The following is a 25,642-nucleotide window of genomic DNA, read 5'->3' as shown; positions in this document are numbered from 1 at the left end:
ATCTCTTTTGATTTTATGTTCTTGATGTACAACCTTTTGTAGGGCTTCTTCCATGGTTTGAATGATGAGAACATAAATTGCCCAACTGATCCTATTATTTAATCCCATGATAAATTTTATTACTTTCATATTTCTATCTTGTTGGTATAAAGGTACACATTTCACTAGATGGGTAAATTTCTCCCAATACTTATGTACAGTCATATCTCCTTATTTAAGATTTTGGAAATCTAACAACTTTTGGTCATAGAAAGTTTTGGATAATTAACAATTTTTAAAGATGGTCACGAACTTCTCCCAAGTAATTTTAGTTATTTTTATATTCAGTTATACCTTGGTGTTTCCCCACCAAGTGGTAGCTTCTCCTAAAAATGGTATATTCCATAAACCATCTTTGAGGTTTCTTAAAAATTTCTAATCTCGAAATATTATATTTCTCTTAACCAAGCCATGAAACTCTGATAACTTGAATATTCATGATCCGAATCACTAAAACACCAATACTTCATAATTGCACAATAATCAAATCAACATTATATTGTCAGGGTCTAACTCATTTAACTACCCATCGAATACCATACACCATCAACTCTTTCATCACTATAATTTCTTCAAATCTTCTTCATCAATCAAATGATATGGCACTTTACTGAATTATCATAATGTTTATCTTATGAAGACTTGATATAAATGAGAAAATAAGAACTATTATAACTATTTCACATACAATAATAAACATTATTAGGTTGGGGTAACAATACCCCCATTTGACATTGATGCAAAGTGTAGACGCTCAAAAATGTTTCGCATCTACAACCTCATCACTTCTTCATACTAATTTTTCCCATTTTCTCATTCTACTAACTTCGATCTTTTGGCCAGATTGACCATATTTTTTCATTTGTATCCCCTTTCACATCAATTTTATATCAACTCAGAATCACTCAAAATTGGTCTTAATCAACCCAAAACATATCAAACATCCCAAATCAATCATCATTTATCCGTTCCTAGGCATTGTTGTGGCTTTCAGTGCCTTGGAAACCTATCAACTTATCAATCTTATCAATCTGACCTTAGTACTGTCATGGCTCTCAGTACTAGGTCAAAATATCATTCATTTCATTCAATCTTTGACATTGTTGAGGCTTTCAATGTCAGATCATGGCATCATCAACCATTTTAATAATATTGACAGTGTCTGTCAGCGTTATTATGATCAAAACTTATCAATCAATTTCAATCCTGTAGCATTTACAATGTCGGTTAAATGTTACATATCAATTAATTCATGTCATGTGTTCTTGGCATGTTATCAATTTCAATCTATCAATTAATTTGACCATGGCTTTGGTCTACCTTTTCATCATCTTATTCGATATCCATCATCGTCACATTTTCATCAAAGGATACAGTCGCATTCATTTAATCAATTTGGCCAATCATCTGCTAATTTTCTCTATAGGATTAAATAACCCATAATTTAATCCTATTCTTTCTAATTATTCTTCCTAATTATCATCCTCAATTAATTAATTTTATTAATTAATTAATTTATCATCGTCAATTAATTAATTTTATTAATTAATTGATTCATTATCTGCAAACCATGAAAATTCTTAATTTCCTAAGTTCCATTTTTCATCATTAAATCCATTTTCTACTAATTCTTATTTTGTGGAATAAGAGAATTTTTAATTCAAATATTCCATAAAATATTCCATCATCATGACACTTGGATGTGACACCTCGTGGATTCTCCTTTAACACTTGGTTGAGATTTGTCATAATCAAATATTCTTATCTCTTACGTATGTCCCTATTTGGCTTATTCGTCATAGATTCTTGGCTTTAAGTGGGTTGAGGAATCTTATGACGCGCCATAGATTCCCTTCCACATTTAGCCAAATTTGACTCTCATGTGTCATAGAATCTTACTTTTGGCATATTCTGTCATATGCATCATAGGAATTATTATTACATCTTATGCATGTCCCTATTTGGCTTATTCGTCATAGATTCTTGGCTTTAAGTGGGTTGAGGAATCTTATGACGCATCATAGATTCTCTTCCAAATTTGACTTGCATGTGTCATAGAATCTTATTTTTGGCATATTCCATCATATGCGTCATAGGAATCTCTTGCCACATTGCATGTCTATGGGTGACAAGTCCAATGCTCTCATCCTCCATGTCAATTATAAATTGGACACTCTTCATCTCATTTTGGGGGGGTCCTTGAGTCTCTTGAGATCTAGAATGCTTAAATTTTGAAAATCCAAATCTTTGAGTCTCTGCTTCTTTGCATTTTTTCATTCTTGCTCTCACATAAAATCACACTTCAAGTATTCTCATGGCATTATCACTATCATAGGCTTTTGCTTCAATTTTTTGTGCACTATAAGAAACTTTGGAGCTACAATCATTTGGAGAAGAAAGAAGGACATGGGAGCTACAAACGAAAAAGGGAGTTTTTGATTATGTTTGCTTTCTTTTGTTTAGTTTGGCTTTCATGGTAGACTAGTGGGTGCTAACGCATGATTATTGAGTTTTGTGATTTTCTCATAGTGTGTTATGCATTTAACCCATTTTTCTGGTCCTACATTTGGTGAACCTGACGTGAACATGCATATCTAACTTGGGTTTTCTTGTTTTTGCTTGTAGGTGCAAGGAAGGAGCTCACTTGGAAGGGTATAATGACTATCTGCTCTTCTTTTTCACATCTAGATCTATACTGTCAGAGCACACCTAGGTTCATAGTAAGCACATGCACCAATCAAAATCTGCATTTCAAGCTCCTATCACTCTCTAGGACATAGATTAGGTGATTTTGTGTTACTGATGGTCTATTTGCAGCATGTGGCAATCGTGGGATGAAGAAATGATCATAAACTACTAATGCTTTGTTTGCAAGACGTTGTCAAAGACTTTGTGTGTCTTTCAAAACTATGTGTGCGGATTTCTTAGATTAGATAACATTTTGTTTGGTGCTTAAAAAGAACCTTTTTCTTTTCTGCCTGGCGTGTCTATAGTGTTAGATCCCTAGGAATTGCATTGGATGTATCCTCTCGCCTCGCCATTCATGGATCTTGGGTGTAAGAGAAATTTGTGTAACTTCTATAGGAGGCCTACCTTGGACCAAGATACTCGATATTGGGTATGCTAGGGGACAACCTCAGAGCGGTAATGGGCCAAAGCTAGGTCAACATTCCAGCCGCTATATAAAACTTGATTACAGTGAAAGCTGTGTCGGCGGTATTGCTGCTTGATAGCTCTCCTCTAGTACCCTTGTGGTGCATCAAACCTCGGTTCTCGGGGCTGGGAGACCTTCTGTGAGAGTTTATCATTCACTTGCCGAACGGAATGCCCTTACTAAAAACCATGTTTTACTGGCCAAAATCCTTTCTATCCACTAGCTCAAGGGGTCACCCATGCCCATGAAGACATCCTACATTCTCATGGTCCTTAGTAGAGGCAACAGTCCCTTGGGAAGTCATGCCCCTTGGGAAGTGGATCTTGGTAGCCCTGAGAAGTGAGTGCGCTGTAAGGGGGAGCCTGTGGTGCCAAGATCCTAGGTTGTCTACTCTGGATAAGCACAGCTGAACTTCGGTTCAAGTAGTAATTCAGTGGATATAGTCCTAAAAGCCTAGGTTGTGGTGTGTTTGTTAACTTTTTACAACAACTATTCTTGTCTTAATGTGTCTTGCGTGTGTGTAAAACATAATCAAGATAAAAGCCAAACTTTTAAATTTACACCTTGGATATCATTTGAACTTTTCAAAACATCACACATTGCCAAAACATTTCAACCTTTATCAAAATTTGGTTCAACACACTCAAACCTTGGAAAACATGTTGACTTGTGCTCCTAAATGTGCTTGGCAAAATGTAGATCTCACACTTGCATAGATTTCACTTGCATTCAACCTAGTCTATGCTTCATTCTTACATCATATAGACTTCATATTGCACCTTTTGGTCCTCATTACTTTTCATATTGCATCCATTTAGGTTCAGTTTTACTTTCCTTAGTTTTTGCATTCCCATCTCAGAATCAACACTTTGCATACCTATTCATCATCTTGACCACTTTATCCATCATTCTGGGTGTCCTAATCATCATTTTGAGCATCCAAACTGGCCCTAACACTATCCTCTACCATTTACCTCTCTGTGACATCTTGCTTAGCATCACCATCATTTTGAGTCCTCAAAATGTCATTTTGAATCCCCAAAACCTTTGAATTTAGTCAAAAATCTAGACAAAGTATAAGTCTTAGAGTATCTCCTAGTGTTGACGGATAATGGATCTTGACTAGTCTTTTTATCTTTTCTTATCATTTTCTTTGGTCAAAATCTATCTATGTCTTGATAGGTTTGACCTTGTCATCTTTTATCAATTTGATCTTTTCATCTTTTATCAGTTTTTTGGTCAAGATCCAAAGTCCTTTATCACAAGGTTAAACTCTTAGAAAAAATACTTTCTAAAAGGTTTTACCTAAGTTCAAAATTTTTCATATACCCTTATCATAGCATAATCATATCCCTAGCATCCCCAAACATCATTTTGACCTACCCTAGTGGTATATCCCCTTCATATTACATTGATCAAATTCCTTAGCATCATTTTCACCACCAAACCCTATCAAATTGTCCATCAACCAAATTACCTTCTTGAGCATTTACCCTCATTTTGCATGTCCCAAATGTCATTACAAACCCTAGAACACCATCCTTTGCATAGCCTACCTTGGATACACCTACCTTTAGTATCATTACCAAGTCCAAAACATAACCCTAATTGTCATTTTGCATACCTTAGAGTCATTTTCATCCCCTCTAGTCAAACTTCAAAACATCACCTTGCGTTTGCATTTGCATAACATCCCTAGGACATTTTCACTTTGCACATCAAAACCATAAATTATCTAGTATTTCCTTGCATTGCATAACATTCCTAAACAATTAAAAAATTGCAAAAAACACTCATATCTTGCATACCCACCACTCTTTGCACTCTTAGGTATCATGCCAGCACTTACTAGGAGACAATCAGCTTAGAGACCTGAGGAACTCTATCAACCTTTGTTTTCTGAGGTACAAGCACAACCAAAACCTCGTCCAAGACAAAGAAAGAGCAAGAAAATCCAACAAACCTTTGACAAAGACCAAATCGAGGCATTACAACCATTACTAGCAGACCACTTGAACATGTATCTGCAAGATCCTCAAGCTATGGCACAACAAACCTTGAACAATACACCTACCATGAGATTTCCTCCACACACTTCCCCCACACATGGGATGGTTCAATGGAGTCCTGAATTTGAACCTATATTCATGCCAATGCCACCAGGAAGAGGAAGTGTACCAACCTCACCTGAAGATGAACAATCACATGCATTTGAATTCAGCCAACCTAACACATCAAACATACAACAAGGTATTGTACACCTAAGTGATGACTCTGACACTGATTGTGGCATCACTGATGAAGAAATGGCTAGGGCATGTCAAGACAAAAATTTTTGCAAGAATTTCAAACATTTGGCAGCACAAGAAATTGTCAAATTTAACCCAAACTTGGAAGGTCCTAGGTCCAAAAATCAAACCAACACAACAATTGAAAACATCCAACCCATGATAAATTTAGATTTAGAAAAGGGAAAAAAACCTTGGAGTTTTCAAACACAATAAATATGACACCTATGAGGTCCCATCAAGAACCAACAATTGAAATCCTCCAAAGTACATTTGAACACATTAATGTTAGCCCCTTGTTTGATGAAATACCACCAATCCCTAAACACCCCAAAAGGACATTAAGACTTGATTTTAGTCACATGATGCAAAAAAAAGATGCACCTAAAGGGACCTATGCTCTAGGGATGCCAGACATACCTTCTTTGGAGGCAAATCAACAAAGTACACCTTTGCTCCTAACTTTACCCAGTGCTACGACATCAAACACTATGGAGCCTCTCATAAATGAAACATGTGAAACATCAAGTGCAACCATCCCTATGGACACACAAAGGAAAAGTCTTATTGAGATTATGCCCATTTCTAACAGGGACACATCTCATAATCAAGTCAATATGATGTCGCAAGCAGGAACATCTAAAACACAAAGGTACCAAAACAACAATACAAATATGATGTTCAATTCTCAAGGACTTAGTCAACCCCCACGACAACAACAACCTACAATGGTACAAGGACTCAACACTTCCAAGGCACAACGAAGTTTACATCCGCTTGACACACATCCCACATATCAACAACAACATCAAACACAACAACAACAACCACAAGTGGGCAAACATCCAACATTCCTAACACGCAATCCGATGTGGACCCACTTGACTTACACACAATTTATCAAAAACAATTCCAACAACAACAAATGATGTTTGCTAAACAACAAGAGTAACTCAAGCAACAGTTGGAATACCAAAGATGCCTTGAGCAACAAATCGCATACCAACAATATTTTTTACAACAACAACATGTGCCACAACAACCTCAACCAATACCTCTAGAACAACAAGCACGCACATGGTCTCACATACAACCAGTAGAGGTATCCCATCAACAACCACAAAACATGACACAACAACAACACATGGTACAAAAATCATAGTCAATCCCACAAAAAATGCCACATCAAATACCACAACAAGTTCCCTAACAATAGGGACCTTTCTATATTTGAGGTGCCAACATACCTCCACCACCTAACAACACTTCATCAGACTCATCAGACACAGAAATGTCAGAACCAAGTAGACATAGTTCTCACCATAGCAAACGGTCTACTCATAGACATAAAAAACTTATCATGCAAAACCCCAATGAAGAACTATTACAACAATTCAAACAACTTTCCAAACAAGTCGAGGCATTGGGAGTCCAAAAGAAACAGGCTCTATATACGGAAAGGGACCTACGTCCTAACCCATTCGATAAAAGTTTGTATATGCCTCCATTCCCAAAACACTTTGAAGCTCCAAGGTTTGAAAAATACCGAGGAAAAGGAAACCCTATTGATCATATCCGAGAATTTTGTGCTTCATGTATTGAACTTAGTGATGAGCCCACTTACCTTATGAGATTGTTCTCTTGTTTTTTAGGTGGGCCCGCACTTGAATGGTACTCCAAACTTCTTGGTAATATAAAATCTTGGTCAGAGCTAGCAGAATAGTTTATCTCCCACTTTGCCTTTAACATTACAAATGAGGTAACACTTTATGATTTGTGCTCAACTAAACAGAAGATGGGAGAAACATTCATCACATTCTTAATGCGTTGGAGAAGCTTAGTTAGTCAATTCTCATTAGACATCCCTGAAGAACAACAAGTAAACTTGTGCATTGAAAACTTAGTCCCAGACTTAATGTATGAACTCAAAATCAAGAGTCCAAGCACCATTTCTAAACTGATGAAAAAAGGGGCTAGTATTGAAGATGCTCTTATCCATAACGGAATCCTCAAGATAAACAAAGAAAACACAAACACCAACTCGTCTAACGAAAAGGCAAAATTTTTCTCCAAAAACAAGAATGTGACTAATGATGGCATTGTAGATGCCCGCACGATTAGCAAAACACAACCTCAACTAACTTTGAAAGGTGTAAACCCTACAAATTCACAAACTCCTAATCAAACAACACCTCAACAACAGAAAACTGAGACTTCCACACAAGACAAAAGACATCCTAGAACCAAAGACAGGAAATTCACACCATTGGGAATACCACTTGAGACTGCATTACAACAGTTACTAATTAATAACTTCCTGAAATTACCCCCAATCAAAGATGAACCATTGACTAAAGCTGATTGGTGGGATGACAAAAAGTATTGTGATTACCATCGCACCAAAGGACAAAAAACTTCATCATGCTTCCAACTGAAACATGCAATACAAGACCTTATTGATGATGGTGTCATCATAGTTGATCCATCACTATTAGCATCCAATTCTGATCATACTATTTTCAAAGATCCTTTGGGTAATCATGACAAAGAGAAACCCTCAAGTTTAAACTCAAACTCACAAGGTGATGTGAATTACACACGCACTGGCTATGACTACACCATCAATTGCTTTAATAAGTTTGACTTCCACATATCGACATTCACATTGAAGGCTGAAGACCCTCATTGTGCTATCACTACATGCCGTAGCAAGATCACCCTACCTAGAGCCCCATCTAGACCTACTTCTTCTACTAGACCTACACCTCCAAGTAGACCTACTACTCCTACTTCAGCTGATTATAGCCTTGTTGAACAACTCGAAAAAACCCCTGCACAAATATCCATTTTGGACCTACTGCGTGCATCTCCCCAACACCAAAAGATCTTGGAGCAAGCCCTTAAAGAGTCAATAGTCCCAGATAACATGGATTTTTCCCAGTTCCAAGCCATGGTTGGGAACCTATGTGCGTCACAACATATCACTTTTTCACCCTGAGATATTCCTAAGGACAAACCTAACCATAATGATCCCCTTTATCTCGAAGTCTTCATCCATAATGCCAAAGTCAGACGTGTCTTAATAGATGGAGGAGAAGGACTGAACATCTGTACTCTTAAGGTTGTCAACAATTTGGGTTATTCCGAAGATGATGTGGATCCCTCTCGAAGAATCACAATAAAAGCTTACGATGATGGTGAACGCTTCTCTAGGGGCATCATCACATTACCTATTAGAGTTGGTCCAGCTATTGAAGACACATTGTTCCATGTCCTAGATATTTTAATGAATTGCAACATGATACTAGGATGCCCTTGGCTTCATGCTATGAAAGCAGTTCCTTCTACATATCATCAATGTTTGAAGTTTTCCTATGACAACGTGGAGGTTACCATCCCTGGTGATCCAGATCCTTTCCAATTTTGTGCTAATCTAAGAGATGCCACTGCATACCAAATCCCAACAAATAATGAAGCACAACCCACAAATTCCTCTAAGTATGTGGATGCTGATATACTACTCAGTAAAGCCAAGGAAAAGATGAAGATTGAAGACAATGGGTGTGGAGAGTACTTTATGTCTCAAGTCTCTCACATTAGGGAGTCACCACTTTCTCCCATCTGTACAAAGAATTATACTTCTATCAATGAGAATACATCCGTATGTATTGAGAAAGCAAAAGTAGAATGAGAACCCACTTTGATGTCTCCTAGCAAGTATGGACTTGGGTTTACTATCCTGCAGAAACAAGGTTATAATGGCTATAGTGGTCTTGGATCTCAGAAACAAGGAATCATTGAACCTATCACTATAGAAGGACAACCTCCTAGTTTGGGGCTTGGATTTAAACCATTACGAATAGGTCCTCCTAGTACCACAGTACCTACATGTAAGACTATGGATGTTTCAAACAATGAAAAGACATCTAAGGATATCCCACTTGAAACCAACAATCCCCTAGCCTCTGAGCATAACCCCAATGACCCAGTTGAATCAGTTACCCATATATCTACCTTCAACCAAAGCCCATTCAACACTGATGATGACATCTCCTCAAGTTATCCTAAACCTTTGGATTGGGACCAACATGGACCACCAATTTTTGATCAATTTGACGATGATGACACTCTCATCATAGACTTTGAAGGCATTATGACTAAAGATCATAAAGAAATAGTTTCTCCTAAAGAGAACACATTGGCATACTTTGGGGAGCCAACTCCACTTTCTAGTTACAAAGCAAAAAGAGAAAAAGATAACAAGCATAGCTCTCTTGGTGAAAACCGAAAGGTGCCATTAGACCATAAAAAATCAAAAGCTAATCAGCTCCCATTGATACAAAATGAAAAATATGATGCCATGAATATCAATGTTCCAGTGTTCAACATGCCACAAAGTCTTTTGGAGCTCTCTCAATCAGCATTCATGTGGAAGGTCATTGGTCTCAATCCTCCCAACCCTCCCTTATATCCCTTTGTTTATCCCCAAATCCAACTACCTACTTTGTCAAATAACCAAAATTAGCCCTTTATCCAACAAGCCTTTGCATATGTCATCATTAGTAACATCCCACATGACATTTCTATTGACCCATTTATCCTTAGATGCCTTGATCCACAAGAGATAGACATTGTCTTACATACAGTACACGATGGTATATCTCGAGGCCTTTCTAGTGGTTTGATTTTAGCTACAGATTTGGAACAAATCTGACGTAGTTATGGTCAGTCATGGATCTAGAGCTCATCAGCTAGCAGCACCAACAACAGATATCTTCTCAGCATTTTTCAGTGACATTCTTGATTTCATCTAAAAGTCCTGAAAAAATACCAAAAAAAAAAAAAAAAAAAAAAACGGATGCCTTGATGAAAACCTGGCAAACAGGCGTCTTGGCATGAAAATTTGAGTCAAGAGAAAAATTTTGTCCAAAAGTGAAAACCTGGCAAAGAGGCACTTTGGGCAAGTACCATGGTGAAAACCTGGCAAATAGGCGCCATGTGTAATCAGTGTTGCTCGTCCATCTGGTCTTTTCCCCCTCTATCATTCCTTGATCGTACCCTTCATATTGCAAGACATCCTTGGTTCCTTATCATGGCTCACGAACTGGTTAATGTCCTTCGTTACCTTGCTTAAGTATCACCTATCTACACACACACTCTGTCGTTGGCCTTTGTACATAGTCTGCATCTTGTCTGGGGGCATATTACCTACATGGTGCATAAGTTTGAATTTGAACTAGGGGCATATCCCTAAGTGTTTTTTATCCATTAGACCTATCGCATAATGGATTGGAGCTAACACTTGTTTATGCTTATACGATCTTGAAAAAATCACTAAAAATCTCATAATGTCTTGAAAAAATCTAAACATTCAAATACGATCCTGAAAAAATCACTAAAAATCACATAATGTCCTGAAAAAAATCCTAAAAATTCAAATATGCTCCTGAAAAAATCACTAAAAATCACATAATGTCTTGAAAAAAATCCTAAAAATTCAAATACGATCCTGAAAAAATCCCTAAAAATCATAAAATCTCCTGAAAAAAGCCTAAAAATTGTAAAATGACCTGAAGAAATCAGTTACACAAAAAAAATCAAATATTCTGAAAAACCCTAAAAATCAAAACTCGTCAAAAATTTGCAATAAACCTTGTACATTTTCACTATGGATAACCACCCCTTTTGCATAAACACTTGCGCTTTGTAGACTAAAAATCAATGCGCTATGCTTCAATGCCAATCACAATATTTGAGCAACGTGAACCAACAATCAATCCAAAATGTCACTATGAACTTTGTGTTGCATAAAATTTTAACCAAGATTATGCAAACTTCAAACTATGAATCAGAACAAATGGAGAGTAATGTTTGGTATGCTCTTAGGAACACAATAATGGATGAATCTCTTGGAGGTATGAATGCAAATGGAAAATGTACCTAGACTAGATGATGGGAGAAATCAAAAATGATAAAATGATGATGCAATGATAAGAAATTCTAATGGACTTCGAATGACTCCTATCCCAGCCAGTATCAGGCCATTCTTCTCATGTGTGTGTATCTCATTGTGTCTATATGTCTCCTCCTAGTGTCTCGTTGGGTCTATATCGTCTCTCCTCTATCACGAAAGCTTTGAGACAAGACATTTATTTAAAGTGGATGGAGGAAGCATCTAGAATGTGCTTAGAAACCACTAAGAGATATGGATAAGGATTAACAACTAAGCACAGGAGATAAGGATAAGAATTGACAACTAAGCACCTTATCTCACATTCTAGATAGATGGATAAGACTGATGAGATGACATGTGTGTGTAGAAGATTCCTATGGTGTAGACAACATGTGCTTAAAAAGAAATGTAAACCCATGTGAATGCACAACTCATATGAATGCACATACTTCTAGGCGGTTTGAATAAAGATTAAATTAAATGAAATAAAATTTAATTTAGGTCTAGAAGAATTAATGGGAATATGGAGGATTTAAATAAATAAAATTTATTTAAAAAAAAGGAATATGTGGAGAATCATGTGTTAATTAAAATTAACACATTAGAGCTAAGAAATATTTAAATTAAATTTAAATACTTAGGCAAAAATGAACTTATTTAATTAAAATAATTTAATTAAATAAGTAGAAGAATGGGACTATTATTAATTAAATTAATAAAGTCATTCAAGACAATTTTTAGTGTATACATTTTACCCCTCTTTGATGTGATGTCGGCACGGCATCATATCAAAGAAAATACAGGTTGCCCCAGAGAAGGAAGGAGAATTGAGGATGCCCCCTCACGAAAATTGCGCAAGAAATACAAATTTGGGCAATTTTTGTGAAAAGGTCTTGGAACAGAAAGAAGGGAAGGAAAGAAGAAAAATAAGAAGATGGAAAATAATAATCTAAATGCAACTACATGAATGCAAGAGATTCAATTGTGTTCATATGGAGAGCATACCTTATTTTAATATTGCAAGAGGAGTTATGCACCAAATGCTATAGAAGCATAGATGACAAGATTCCTTTGCGTATATTAGACTCTTAACACAATAGATGCAGGTTTCAGAGTCATGAGGGAACAAATGACATATACGCACTGGAGAGGTCTGGGCACACCCAAAGTCTTTTTAAGGAGGTTGGTGGAAAGTGTGCTAACTCGTTGCCCCCAGTGAGCAATGCATTAACATAACTTGAAACTCACATAGATGTGCTAAAGAATCATGAAAATAGATCATATTGCAAAATAACATGTGTAATCAGGATAAGCCATTCAAATGATACCAGGATATGGAAGATCGAGGCACACTTGGGAAGGCTATCACTGACACACAAAGATAAAATTAACAAAAAGACATTATGACCAAGTAGTCATTCAATTCACCATGCTTGCCATGAACTTGATAAATTTGTTAAATTTGTTAAGTCTGTGTAGGAAGGATTCATCCTGTAAGGAAAAAATTGATTGATTGATTGAATTGAAATGAGATATTTGTGATTGGTTGCTGGAAATGACAGTAAAAGGAATGATGTTCTCAAATCATGAGTCTAAATGTGAATTTGTGTAAGCTTGTTTGCAATCACTATTTGATGAGGGTGGTTTTAAGGATGGAAGCTCAGTGTGGTGAGAATATGAATAAGATAAGATAATGAATGAAGAATGAAGTGATTGGAAGAAAATGGAAGGAGGCGATTATGAAAATAATAAATATTCTGTTAGAGGAAAATGTGTTGAATGGAAGACTAGAAATTTGATCAAGGTAGATGCAAATAAAATGAAGGAATTGATTATTGAAATGATGTGAATGAAGTGCTTGGAAGAAGAGAATATGATGAGATTAGAGGATAAATGAATTGATTGAATAGATTGGGAGACTTGAATTGAATGTGGAAGATTTGGATTGGATTTGATATGAATGAATAGATAGAGTGAATAGAAATGAATGAATGTGGAATGAAATGGATTGAGACCAATGACAAGGGATAGTCACGGTATTTGTAAATGGATAGGAAGGTTGGGTAGATGTAGGAATGGAGGAATAATATGGATGACCAACGGATATAGTGTCAGATAATGGGGAAACAAGAACCATATTTCAAAGGAGCAACCAACAATGCCCCATTCCAAGGATATGAAAATGGAAGGAAATAATGGTGGGGAAGGATTGCATGAAAATGGACAGATGATATGAAAGCTCGCATATGGAGGAAGAAAAGGCATGGTGCTCTTCTTAAGCATATATGAGCATTTTTGTTGTTGTGCCTCTAGTATTGATTATGAGCATGGGTATGAAAGTGGAATGAAGGAAGGCATGGAAAAGGGATAATAATACGAAGGATATGGAGGAGGGATAATTATATGAAGGACATGGATGGAAAAGGGATAAGGATATGTGTGATAAGAAATGGATGAAAATAAAGGGATAACCAAGATCAAGGGTATATGGAAGAAGGATAGATGTGCGTAGGATTATGGATGGAAAAGAGGTGAATGAACATGAAAAGAGGATGGGAAGATGTATGCATATGTGACAAGGACTATGGAATGCAAGATAGGGATAACATGTCAAGATCAAACATATGGAAGAATGTCGGAAGTATATAGGATAATGTATGGATAATGGACAAATGAACATGAACATGACAAGGACTATAGGATAGAGATGTCAAGACCAAATATATGTAGGAATTATGGGAATATGTAGGAAAGGATATGGAAGGTACTTATGGATGGAACTTGCCCCTAGTGTAGAGTGCAAGTGGAAAAAGGGAAGTTAATGGATAGGTAAGTGAAAGTGGAAGACATAATAGAAAAATGAAGGGAGGACTCAAGAATCTAGGTATATGGATGTATCCCTTGATATTTATGCTTCTTTAATTTTTTTAATTATATTTTACTTATTTTCAAGGAATTATTGGTATTTTCTCATAGATGTTGATAGGGTAAGTAAAATAATGCTAAAGTGAATTGGGGAATAGAAGACAATGACCTATGAAAAAGTTTGGATTAAGGGAGTTGAGCAGGTAGGAGGAAAACATGGTTTATGGATACTAGGTTGGAAGACTTGTGAAGGAAGTGGAAAGATCTTCATTGGCACACACCTTGAAGGGTGGTGGAAAGGAGTAAATTGTGAAGGATATGTAAGAGAAAGTTGGAATTTTGGGATATAGGGACCCAAAATAGATGAAGGAGATGATAAAGTTGGGATGGTAGATTTGGGTGTATAAGGACCCAAAATGGATTTGGAAGATGGAGGTTGAGAGAATTTATGAAGGAGGGAGGCTTTTGGATTAGCATTGGATGTCATTTGGAATCTTTCTTTGAGATTCATTGCTACATTAAGTAACTTTGGTATCCACATAACTTTTACACTTTTGATTTTTAGCCTTTGTGGCTTTTTGATTGCATTTTGGATCTGATTTTTCTTTTCTTGGACATGTCACTTAGATGGGACATGTTGATCCTTACGCTTTTGTGGATTTTGGACTTTTTTTTTCTTTTTCTTTAGCATCCAATTTGCTTCCATTAGCCATAGTATGGGTGCATGAAGGACATATGGAAGGTGAACGTTGGGAGGAATTCAAGGATGTGTGCCTTTGTTGATCTTTATGAGGGTATAATTTGGAAAACGTGGATAAGGTAGAAGGATGTATATAAGGACCTAATATGGAAGGAAGGGAAGAAGAGTTTGATGATGGAATATAAGGACCTAGAATGGATGGACTATAAGAACCTAGAATGGATGGACTATAAGGACCTAAAATGGACTTGGAAGATGAAGGAGGAAGAGTTTTGGAATTGGAAAAAGTGGAAGGTGTACCAACATCTTGAGGAATTATTTTTTTAAGGGGATACTTACTATTCTCAACGCAAGATACGAGTCTAGGTGTATGGGGTTCATGAGGAGATTGGATAGGTGTGATAGGATCATGTGAAGGAGTAGTGTTATGAGGGCGATCATTAGGAATAATAGGATCATGAGATGGAGAAGGATCGTGACATTTGGATGAAGGGGTGCATTGATCTTGACTTGGAAGAGGATCCTTGAGTGGAACGAGTGGATTGTGAGATGGAATAGGTTCATGAGATGGAATGGAGGGAGTGGAACTATGAGATGGAGTACTTTGATCTTGACATGAAAGAATATCATATAGCTCAAGGAGTGGATCATGAAATGGACTAGAATCATATGAGGACGTGGAAGGAATAGAATCATGTGGTGAAAGAAGATCATATAACATGGTTAGTGGATCATCATATGTGGGCATGGAGGAAATGGAATCATGAGATGGAGTAATTGGATCTTGACATGGAGGAGTATTAGTGAATGGAGTGGAAGAAACTTTTTCATGAAGGGGAATATCTATGGATGCTAATGCTGGAGATGGAATGGAATCGGTAATGTGCATGGTAGGTGTAATGTCTTGATCTTGGTTAGGAGGGGAATCAGAAGATGGACTAGGAGGGATGGATGAATCTTGAGGGATAGTGGAATGATGGGATGGAGAAGTGCTCAGATCTAGAGGAGAAACATCATGCTTTGAAGGAAGATCTTTAGATGGAACTGGAGGTGTGGCTTTAGGTGATTGGCTCACATTATGCTGAATATTTAATCTAGCCAAAAGTGATGTGAAATACCCCTGACAAGGTGGGGATGACATTGTTGGAGGCTTAGGAGATGATGTTGTTGGAGTGTTAGGGGATGATGTTATTATAGAATTAGGATTTTGTGGAGGTGGAATTATGGATAAAGGATTTGGATTAGGTTCATGGCAAGGGGGATTACATGGAGGAGTAGGATTGGATGGGACATGAGAACTAATGCCTTTGAGATATGAGAGACAATTCTTCATTTCCTCCATTTTCTTGGTAAGGGTTTTTATGTTCGAGGCATTGTATGGGACATGAATAGAATTGTATGAAGGGATATGAGAGCTAGAAAAGGAAGGACACATAGCAAAGAAAATGAGCTTTTCCTACAGACTTAGTTTGACCAAGAGTGTATTCTTTAGTTCCTCAACTTCTATGGCGAGGTCATTTATGATGGAGGAATTGTTTTGGCTATGGATGGAATTGTCTACAGATGAAGGATAAGGAGATGGATTTCCCTTGTCAAAGGTAGGAGAATGATGAACATGAGATAGATTAGAATTGAAGTTTTGAGAAGGAATTTGATATGGAGGATGTACGAGACCATGTTGTCGTGCAATATTGCCAATCATTGAGAGAAGCGGATTTGAATCCATGGATGCAAGATGAAAAGTGATGAATAGATTTGAAGAGGGAATATGAACTTGGAAATAGGAGCCTTGTGCTGATTGGACTTTGATTTGATTTGGAATTGAAATTGATTGCACTTGATATGATTTGATTTGATTGAATTTGAATTGATTTGATATTGATTTGGTTTGGATTTGGATTGGATGAGGGTTCAATTTGATTTGATAAAAACCCTATGATAGTGCAAACAAAGTGAATGTTTGATTTGAATGAAAATCCAATGATAAGACAATGCTCCTATATCTGAAGTAGAATATGTGATGTCAGATTGAAATGGAAGAAGACGTGAATGAAATTTTTGAAAGATTGAGTTTGACTTGGATGACTGAATTGGACAAGGGATTGGATTAGAAGAATGCTGATTTGAAGGATCGAATTAAGAATGCATGATGAGCTTGACTAGGGAAATTGAATATGAATAATGATGAATCATGACTAGGATGAAGATTAGGAATGTGATTGAATGACAAGGAAATGATTTGGATAAATAAAGAGGATGAAGATGTCAAGCAACGTTTTGAATGATGAAGAAGATATGTAAGAGGGAACGATGTCTTGGATAGAAGAAATATGTGACGTGAAATGATTTGAATGATGATTAAGAAGAGGTTTTTTTTGTGTTTTTGAAATGTTTTTTTTTTGATTTTTTTTGATTTTTGAACTTTTAGGTTTAAAATGCAAAAGAAAACAATGAAATATGTACAATGCAAATGTGCTTCAAACACGCCAAACACACCAACAATCCTATAAGGTTTGACTAGGCTGTACAAGGCTCAACTAGGGGGCGTCCTCGATATACACTAGGTACGTGAGGCCCAATTCTGTAGATAAAAGGAAATACTGCCACACAGTCGGGGGGAAACGGTAACCCAATCTCCTCCTTCACTTCCCAAAGGTATAAAGTTCTTTGGGGCTTAGCCAAGAGTGACAATATTTACACTTCCAAGAGAGGTGTCTTTCGATTCACCTCCCAATTTTTATACTCCGCCAGAATGCTAGAGTTGAGGTCGTCCCAAGGGGTGATGAAATCCCCAAGCAGGCCTCCTAATAAAATGAAAAACAAATCCACTTATTTCTTGTGCACCCAAGGTCACCCAAAGGTGCGAGGGGAGAGAATATGTAAGTGGATTTGGGGTTTAACAGACACTTGTTCATTATCCACAAAAATTTAGGTTTGCTACTCTAATTGAAGACACACGTGTTTAGATCATACAAGGTTCTTTCCAAATTTAAATAATAGAAAATAAAGTATTAAAAGAAAATGCTGAAAATGAAAATACTGAAACGAAAATACTGAAATAAAAATGCTGAAAAGAAGTTAATTTTCTTTAAAACTTTGAATGTGAGTTCCTTTTAAGGCCCAAACCCAAATGTGCTCTATACTAAATGTACTTGTTTAAAACGCTCCAATTTCAAATGTGACCAAGCCTTTTTTTGCACTTTAGTTCATCCTCTAACGCAAATCCTCAACCTATAAACTCACAAAATGCTTAAGAAAACCGTTAACCATTAGTTTAAACTACAACAGTCACAGACGCTAATAATCGAAGATGCTGAAACACGAAGGCAACAAAGCACAGAGCACAGACGATAAAAGCACAGAGCGCAGATGACAAAATGCAGAGCGCATATGCCAAAATGCAGAGCACAGATGCTAAAATGCAAAGCATAGACGCTAAAATGCAGAGAACAGATACCAAAATAAAAATTGCAGATGCTTAAATGAGAAGCAAAGACGCTAAAATGAGAAGCAGAGACGCTAAAATGAAAAGCAGAGATGCTAAAATGAAAAGCGGAGACGCTAAAATGAAAAGCGAAGATGCTAAAATGAAAAGTGAAGACGCTAAAACAAAAAGTGAAGATGCTAAAATGAAAAGCGAAGATGCTAAAATGAAAATTGAAGATGCCAAATTCAGATCGCAGATGACTGAACACAGAGCGAAAGCGATAAAGAAACAAGCGGAAATGACAAAAACCCTAACGCAGACGACAAAATAAGTAATGCACACACGCAAAAAGAAAAGAACCTAATTTTTCGGTGGCAGCGCAGACGCTTATTCACGAAGATGATGATCAGCGAAGATGCGCAACGCAGATGGCATTGCGACTATCAGAGATGACAAAACGCTAATCCGAACTATAAAAAATTGTATTAGCGGACTTTTGAAGCGAGATCAGGGACATGGGTCCCACTGAGCGTGCCAAAAATGTGTTGCATAAAATTGTAACCAAGATTATGCAAACCTCAAACCATGAACATAACAATGGAGAGTATGTTCGGTATGCTCTTAGGAACACAATAATGGATGAATCTCTTGGAGGTATAAATGCAAATGGAAAATGTACCTAGACTAGATGATAGGAGAAATCAAAAATGACAAAATGATGATGCAATGATAAGAAATTCTAATGGACTTTGAATGACTCCTATCCCAGCTAGTATCAGGCCATTCTTCTCGTGTGTGTGTGTATCTCATCGTGTCTATATGTCTCCTCCTAGTGTCTCGTTGGGTCTGTATCGTCTCTCCTCTATCACGAAAGCTTTGAGACAAGACATCTATTTAAAGTGGATGGAGGAAGCATCTAGAATGTGCTTAGAAACCACTAAGAGATAAGAATAAGGATTAACAACTAAGCACAGGAGATAAGGATAAGAATTGACAACTAAGAACCTTATCTCACATTCTAGATAGATGGATAAGACTGATGAGATGACATGTGTGTGTAGAAAATTCCTATGGTGTAGACAACATGTGCTTAAAAAGAAATGTAAACCCATGTGAATGCACAACTCATATGAATGCACATACTTCTAGGTAGTTTGAATAAAGATTAAATTAAATGAAATTTAATTTAATTTAGGTCTAGAAGAATTAATGGGAATATGGAGGATTTAAATAAATAAAATTTATTTTAAAAAAAGAATATGTGGAGAATCATGTGTTAATTAAAATTAACACATTAGAGCTAAGAAGTATTTAAATTAAATTTAAATACTTAGGCAAAAATGAACTTATTTAATTAAAATAATTTAATTAAATAAGTAGAAGAATGGGACTATTATTAATTAAATTAATAAAGTCATTTGGGACAATTTTTAGTGTATACAAACTTATCAACTGAATCCACAACCAGAACTATCACATTATGAACATGTCGAACACTATCTACACACCTAAAACATTAACAAGAACGTAATAATGGACAAGGATAGCTGTTGGCTCACACTTTTTAGTGAGTGATTTATTTTTTTCTTTGTTTTTTTTTGATCATGTTCCTATGCCACTTGATGATATAAATTGATCTATGAGAGTGGCCAGGATGGTTCATGGTCATCTTTTTCCATTTCTATCTGTTACAATGTACCTTTGGAGAGTCTAGGGCATGTACATATGCCTCAGGAAGGACAAGGTCATTCTCTATTTGCATCGTGCTTGTTTACGCAAAAGGCTTGCATTTGCGCTCTGGCCCTTTATGCCATGATGCGTTGCATTCCATTTGCCATATCAAAATAAAGCTCCATTTGACATATAGTGCACTTTCTAGAAGCAAAATTCTTTCCATCATACTAACATCTCCTCATATCATCTTTCTTCATCATCTCATTCTCCATCACCATGATCATGTCTTCTGATTCACCAAATCATCTTCCTCTTGCATTCATGCATTCTTGCATCATATTGCACTGTCAATCAACTTTCTATGGCTTTCCACTTCGTTCAACCTTAGTCTGACATTTTTCTCATCATCTTTGACCAAATACAACCATTTTTGATGATTTCCCTCAGGTTATGACATCTTTCCATCATCTTGGGCATGCATGTACAGTTTTGGGTCATTCCGTCAATTGCTATGGTTTTGTCTTCTTCTTGTTGATAAATTGACTTATCATATGCTTATCTTAGTCAATTTCTCGAGGGGGCACCCATATATATCATCCCTACTGGGGCATGTTGCAGCTTTCTCATAAGTTATTCTTTGATACAATGCTCTAAATCACATTGTATCAAAGAGGGGCAAAATGTAGATGCTCAAAAATGGTTCGCATCTACAACCTCATCACTTCTTCATACTAATTTGTCCCATTTTCTCATTCTACTAACTTCAATCTTTTAGCCAGATTGACCATATTTTTTCATTTGTACCCCCTTTCACATCAATTTCATATCAACTCAGAATCACTCAAAATTGGTCTTAATCAACCCAAAACATATCAAACATCCCAAATCAATCATCATTTATCCGTTCCTAGGCATTGTTGTGGCTTTTAGTGCCTTGGAAACCTATCAACTTATCAATCTTATCAATCTGACCTTAGTACTGTCATGGCTCTTAGTACTAGGTCAAAATATCATTCATGTCATTCAATCTTTGACATTGTTGAGGCTTTCAATGTTAGATCATGGCATCATCAACCATTTTAATAGTATTGACAATGTCTGTCAGTGTTATTATGATCAAAACTTATCAATAAATTTCAATCCTATAGCATTTACAATGTTGGTTAAATGTTCCAGATCAATTAATTCATGTCATGTGTCCTTGGCATGTTATCAATTTCAATCTATCAATTAATTTGACCATGGCTTTGGTCTACCTTTTCATCATCTTATTTGATATCCATCATCGTCACAATTTCATCAAAGGATACAGTCGCATTCATTTAATCAATTTGGCCAATCATCTGCTAATTTTCTCTATAGGATTAAATAAACCATAATTTAATCCCATTCTTTCTAATTATTCTTCCTAATTATCATCCTCAATTAATTAATTTTATTAATTAATTAATTTATCATCGTCAATTAATTAATTTTATTAATTAATTGATTCATTATCTGCAAACCATGGAAATTCTTAATTTCCTAAGTTCCATTTTTCATCATTAAATCCATTTTCTACTAATTCTTATTTTGTGGAATAAGAGGATTTTTAATTCAAATATTCCATAAAATATTCCATCATCATGACACTTGGATGTGACACCTCATGGATTCTCCTTTGACACTTGGCTGAGATTTGTCATAATCAAATATTCTTATCTCTTATGCATGTCCCTATTTGGCTTATTCGTCATAGATTCTTGGCTTTAAGTGGGTTGAGGAATCTTATGATGCGTCATAGATTTTCTTCCACATTTAGCCAAATTTGACTCTCGTGTGTCATAGAATCTTACTTTTGGCATATTCTATCATACGCATCATAGGAATTATTATTACATCTTATGCATGTCCCTATTTGGCTTATTCATCATAGATTCTTGGCTTTTAATGGGGTTGAGGAATCTTATGACGCGTCATAGATTCTCTTCCAAATTTGACTTGCATGTGTCATAGAATCTTATTTTTGGCATATTCTGTCATATGCGTCATAGGAATCTCTTGCCACATCGCATGTCTGTGGGTGACAAATCCAATGCTCTCATCCTCCATGTCAATTATAAATTGGACACTCTTCCTCTCATTTTGGGGTGTCCTTGAGTCTCTTGAGATCTAGAATGCTTAAGTTTTGAAAATCCAAATCTTTGAGTCTCTACTTCTTTGCATTTTTTCATTCTTGCTCTCACATAAAATCACACTTCAAGTATTCTCATGGCATTATCACTATCATAGGATTTTGCTTCAATTTTGTGTGCACTATAAGCAACTTTGGAGCTACAATCATTTGGAGAAGAAAGAAGGACATGGGAGCTACAAACGAAAAAGGGATTTTTTGATTATGTTTGCTTTCTTTTGTTTAGTTTGGCTTTCATGGTAGACTAGTGGGTGCTAACGCATGATTATTGAGTTTTGTGATTTTCTCATAGTGTGTTATGCATTTAACCCATTTTTCTGGTCCTACACAAAGACATAAATATAAGATTTTAGATTGAAAAAAATTACTCCATAAGATAATCAAATGTTTGTATTGAAAATAATACAACTCTTCAACTGTTTGACTTCATTTAGATTCTCTCTAATAGATAATAGATTTGTCATCAAGTTTTCTCATATTGTAACTTCAACAACCTCATCTTTGAAAATAACCACCCCTATGCATATACTTTCATGTTCAACAAAATCTTCATGTTAGCTTCTCCATATCTCATCCACTTTATCTCCCTTTGACTTACTTAAAAATTATTTCCTTTAGTATATTACATCTTCCTAACTAGATCATTACTTCTTCTTCTTATTGCTTCTCTCATTATTACTTATCTTCCTCTTTGACAAAAATTCCAAAGGTAACTATAAATTCTAATGTGAAACTTATAAACTCTAGTACTAATACCTTGTACCTTGCATGTATTTTTTACATCAGTTTTATTATAATCATTTTCACAACTTTGGGAAAAAATCCTTAAATATTGAACTCTTGCATCAACTCCAAAATGATATAGTTTATTATCCATGAATTTATGCAACATCCATTCTTTCTTAGTGAATCTTGGATAGGGGAAGGACCACTAACTTGCCTCTTAGACACTCAAAAGAATCCTTAGGTAATGTCTTGGTGAATATGTTAGAAATTTGTTCTTTAAATTTCAAATATTCAATCCTCACTTTCTTCTCTTGTACTTTCTCTCTTAAGTAGTGATACTTGATAGATATATGATTATTTTTTGTGTGCATCACAATATTCTTTTTTATGATTATTGCACTAATGTTATAACAATAGATAGTGATAGGCTCTATAACTTATTCTTTTATTACTTCCAATAGTTGCTTGATATAAACTAAATTTGAACAATTTATTGCAACAACAACATACATAGCTTCAACAATAGATTTTGATGTGTAGTTTTATTTATTGTGGAACCATGTAATCAATATTTTTCTTGAGAAGAAAATTGTACCACTTGTACTTTTTCTTGTCATCAATATTTTCATCCCAATAGTTCAAAATCATCATCTTGTTTGTACCAAAATTCATACTCTTCATCTCCTTTCATGTGTTTTAAAATCCTTTTAGCAATAGTCATGTGTGTTTCCTTAGGATTAGAGGAAAACCTTGAAATAATTCCAATTACATGTGCAACATTAGGTCTACTATGCACAAGAGTTGTAGCTTCCCAATAATTGATCTATATAGTGTCTCATTCACTTTAGTAGTAGTATCATCCTAAGATAATTTACATCTAGATACTATAGGTTTACTGAATGGCCTTGACTCATCCATACCAAATGTCTTCAAGATCTTCTTAACATACTTATATTGAGTCACATATATACCATACTTTATTTGATCAACTTGTAAATCAATGAAGAACTCAATCTCAATAAAGATAGAAATTTCAAACTACTTTCTCATTTTCACAACAAATGATTTTCACAACAAATCATTCCAACCAAATATGATATCATCCATAAATGTTTTAGCATTTAATTACATGTTTTTAGCTTCAATCTTCAAATACATATTACTATTTTCAGTTGTTCTCATAAATCTAATTTTAACTAAGTATGAATGCAACCTCTCATACCAGTCTCTTGGTGATTGCTTCAATCCTTACATTTTTTTGTTTAACTTACAAACCAAGTGCTTCTAATTTTGCTCAATGAACCCTTTTGGTTGTTCTATGTAAACCTCTTCAAGTATTCGAGTCAAAAATATAAGTTATTTAACATCCATTTGATATACATTAAATATATTATAAGTTGCATATGTCAAAAAAGTTTTTAGTCATTCTAATATAGAAAAAAGTGAAAAATCCTTGTCATAATTAATTCCTTCTTCTTGGATATAACCTTTAAAAAACTAGTTTGGGATTATTCCTGACAACTTCCCCATTCGCATTCAACTTCTTTCTTAAAATCTATTTTGTTCTAATTTTATTCTTGTTAGTAGGCCTTGGCACTAATGGCAATGTTTTTTTCCTTAATCTAGTATGTCTATTCATTCATAACATTAATCCAATATTTATTTCCAAGTGCATATTTCACAGTTCTTGGGTCAATCTTAGTAATCAAGCATATATTATCCTATTGGAAATAATCAAGACTAGCTAGGTTACTAAGAGGGGAGGGGTGAATCAGTAACCTCAAATTTTTTGACAAATTTAGCACTTAATATCATAATTCGTTCACCATTAATTGATCTAATCTATTGCATGCATAAATAACTGAAAGATAAAAATTAATGGCACATGAACACAATATTTGGTGACCTAGAAACCTTCCAAATAGAAAGTAAAACTAGGGTGGGGATGATACCCACAAAAATTTAGTACTATAGCATAAAGTTGTCCTGTTAAGGCTTACATTGATCACTTTTGATGATCAACCCTATTAGGAGAAAATAGGACTTCTAGGTCCACCTTGTTAGAGGGTTTACAAACATACAATGAAGTATGCACTTAGTAAAGAGATTCAAAACAAAAGACTATTAAGTCTACCCTATTAAAAGATTTAAATCTGATTCACCTGTTAGGATGAAACAGTGGATCTGACTTACAACTTGATTGTTGATTAGATCCTTGAAGTACTGATCACCATTTGTGATAGATAAAACTTTACTACTCCTAATTTGACCTTGTTGAATACCTTTCTTTGCTATTGATTCTCATTCACATTCTAATAAAAAAAATTGGTTATCATTATACATTACATGCATACATTGGTATGATACAATACATTACATATATACCATCCCAATTCTTATAATTACAAGGTTTTCTAAGACCCAAATATTATTGAGTCGGTCCAATAGTAGAAACTTAGGTTCTAAAAGCTGACTTGGTGAACTTCTAATACTCAGCATCCACTGCATTACTCAACATCATCATGCACTTGGTAGAAGTAAAGGCTTGGTCCGTACTAATCAGACAATGTAGCTTTGAACTCGATGACCATTTTAAACTTGATAGATATGGTGTCACTTGGTAGAAATTGAATACCATGTTTA

Source organism: Cupressus sempervirens, chromosome 1 (genome assembly GCF_028749045.1).
Source record: "Cupressus sempervirens isolate cs-2001-9-10 chromosome 1, ASM2874904v1, whole genome shotgun sequence".
Classification (NCBI taxonomy): Eukaryota; Viridiplantae; Streptophyta; class Pinopsida; order Cupressales; family Cupressaceae; genus Cupressus; species Cupressus sempervirens.
This window is presented reverse-complemented; position numbering follows the sequence as displayed.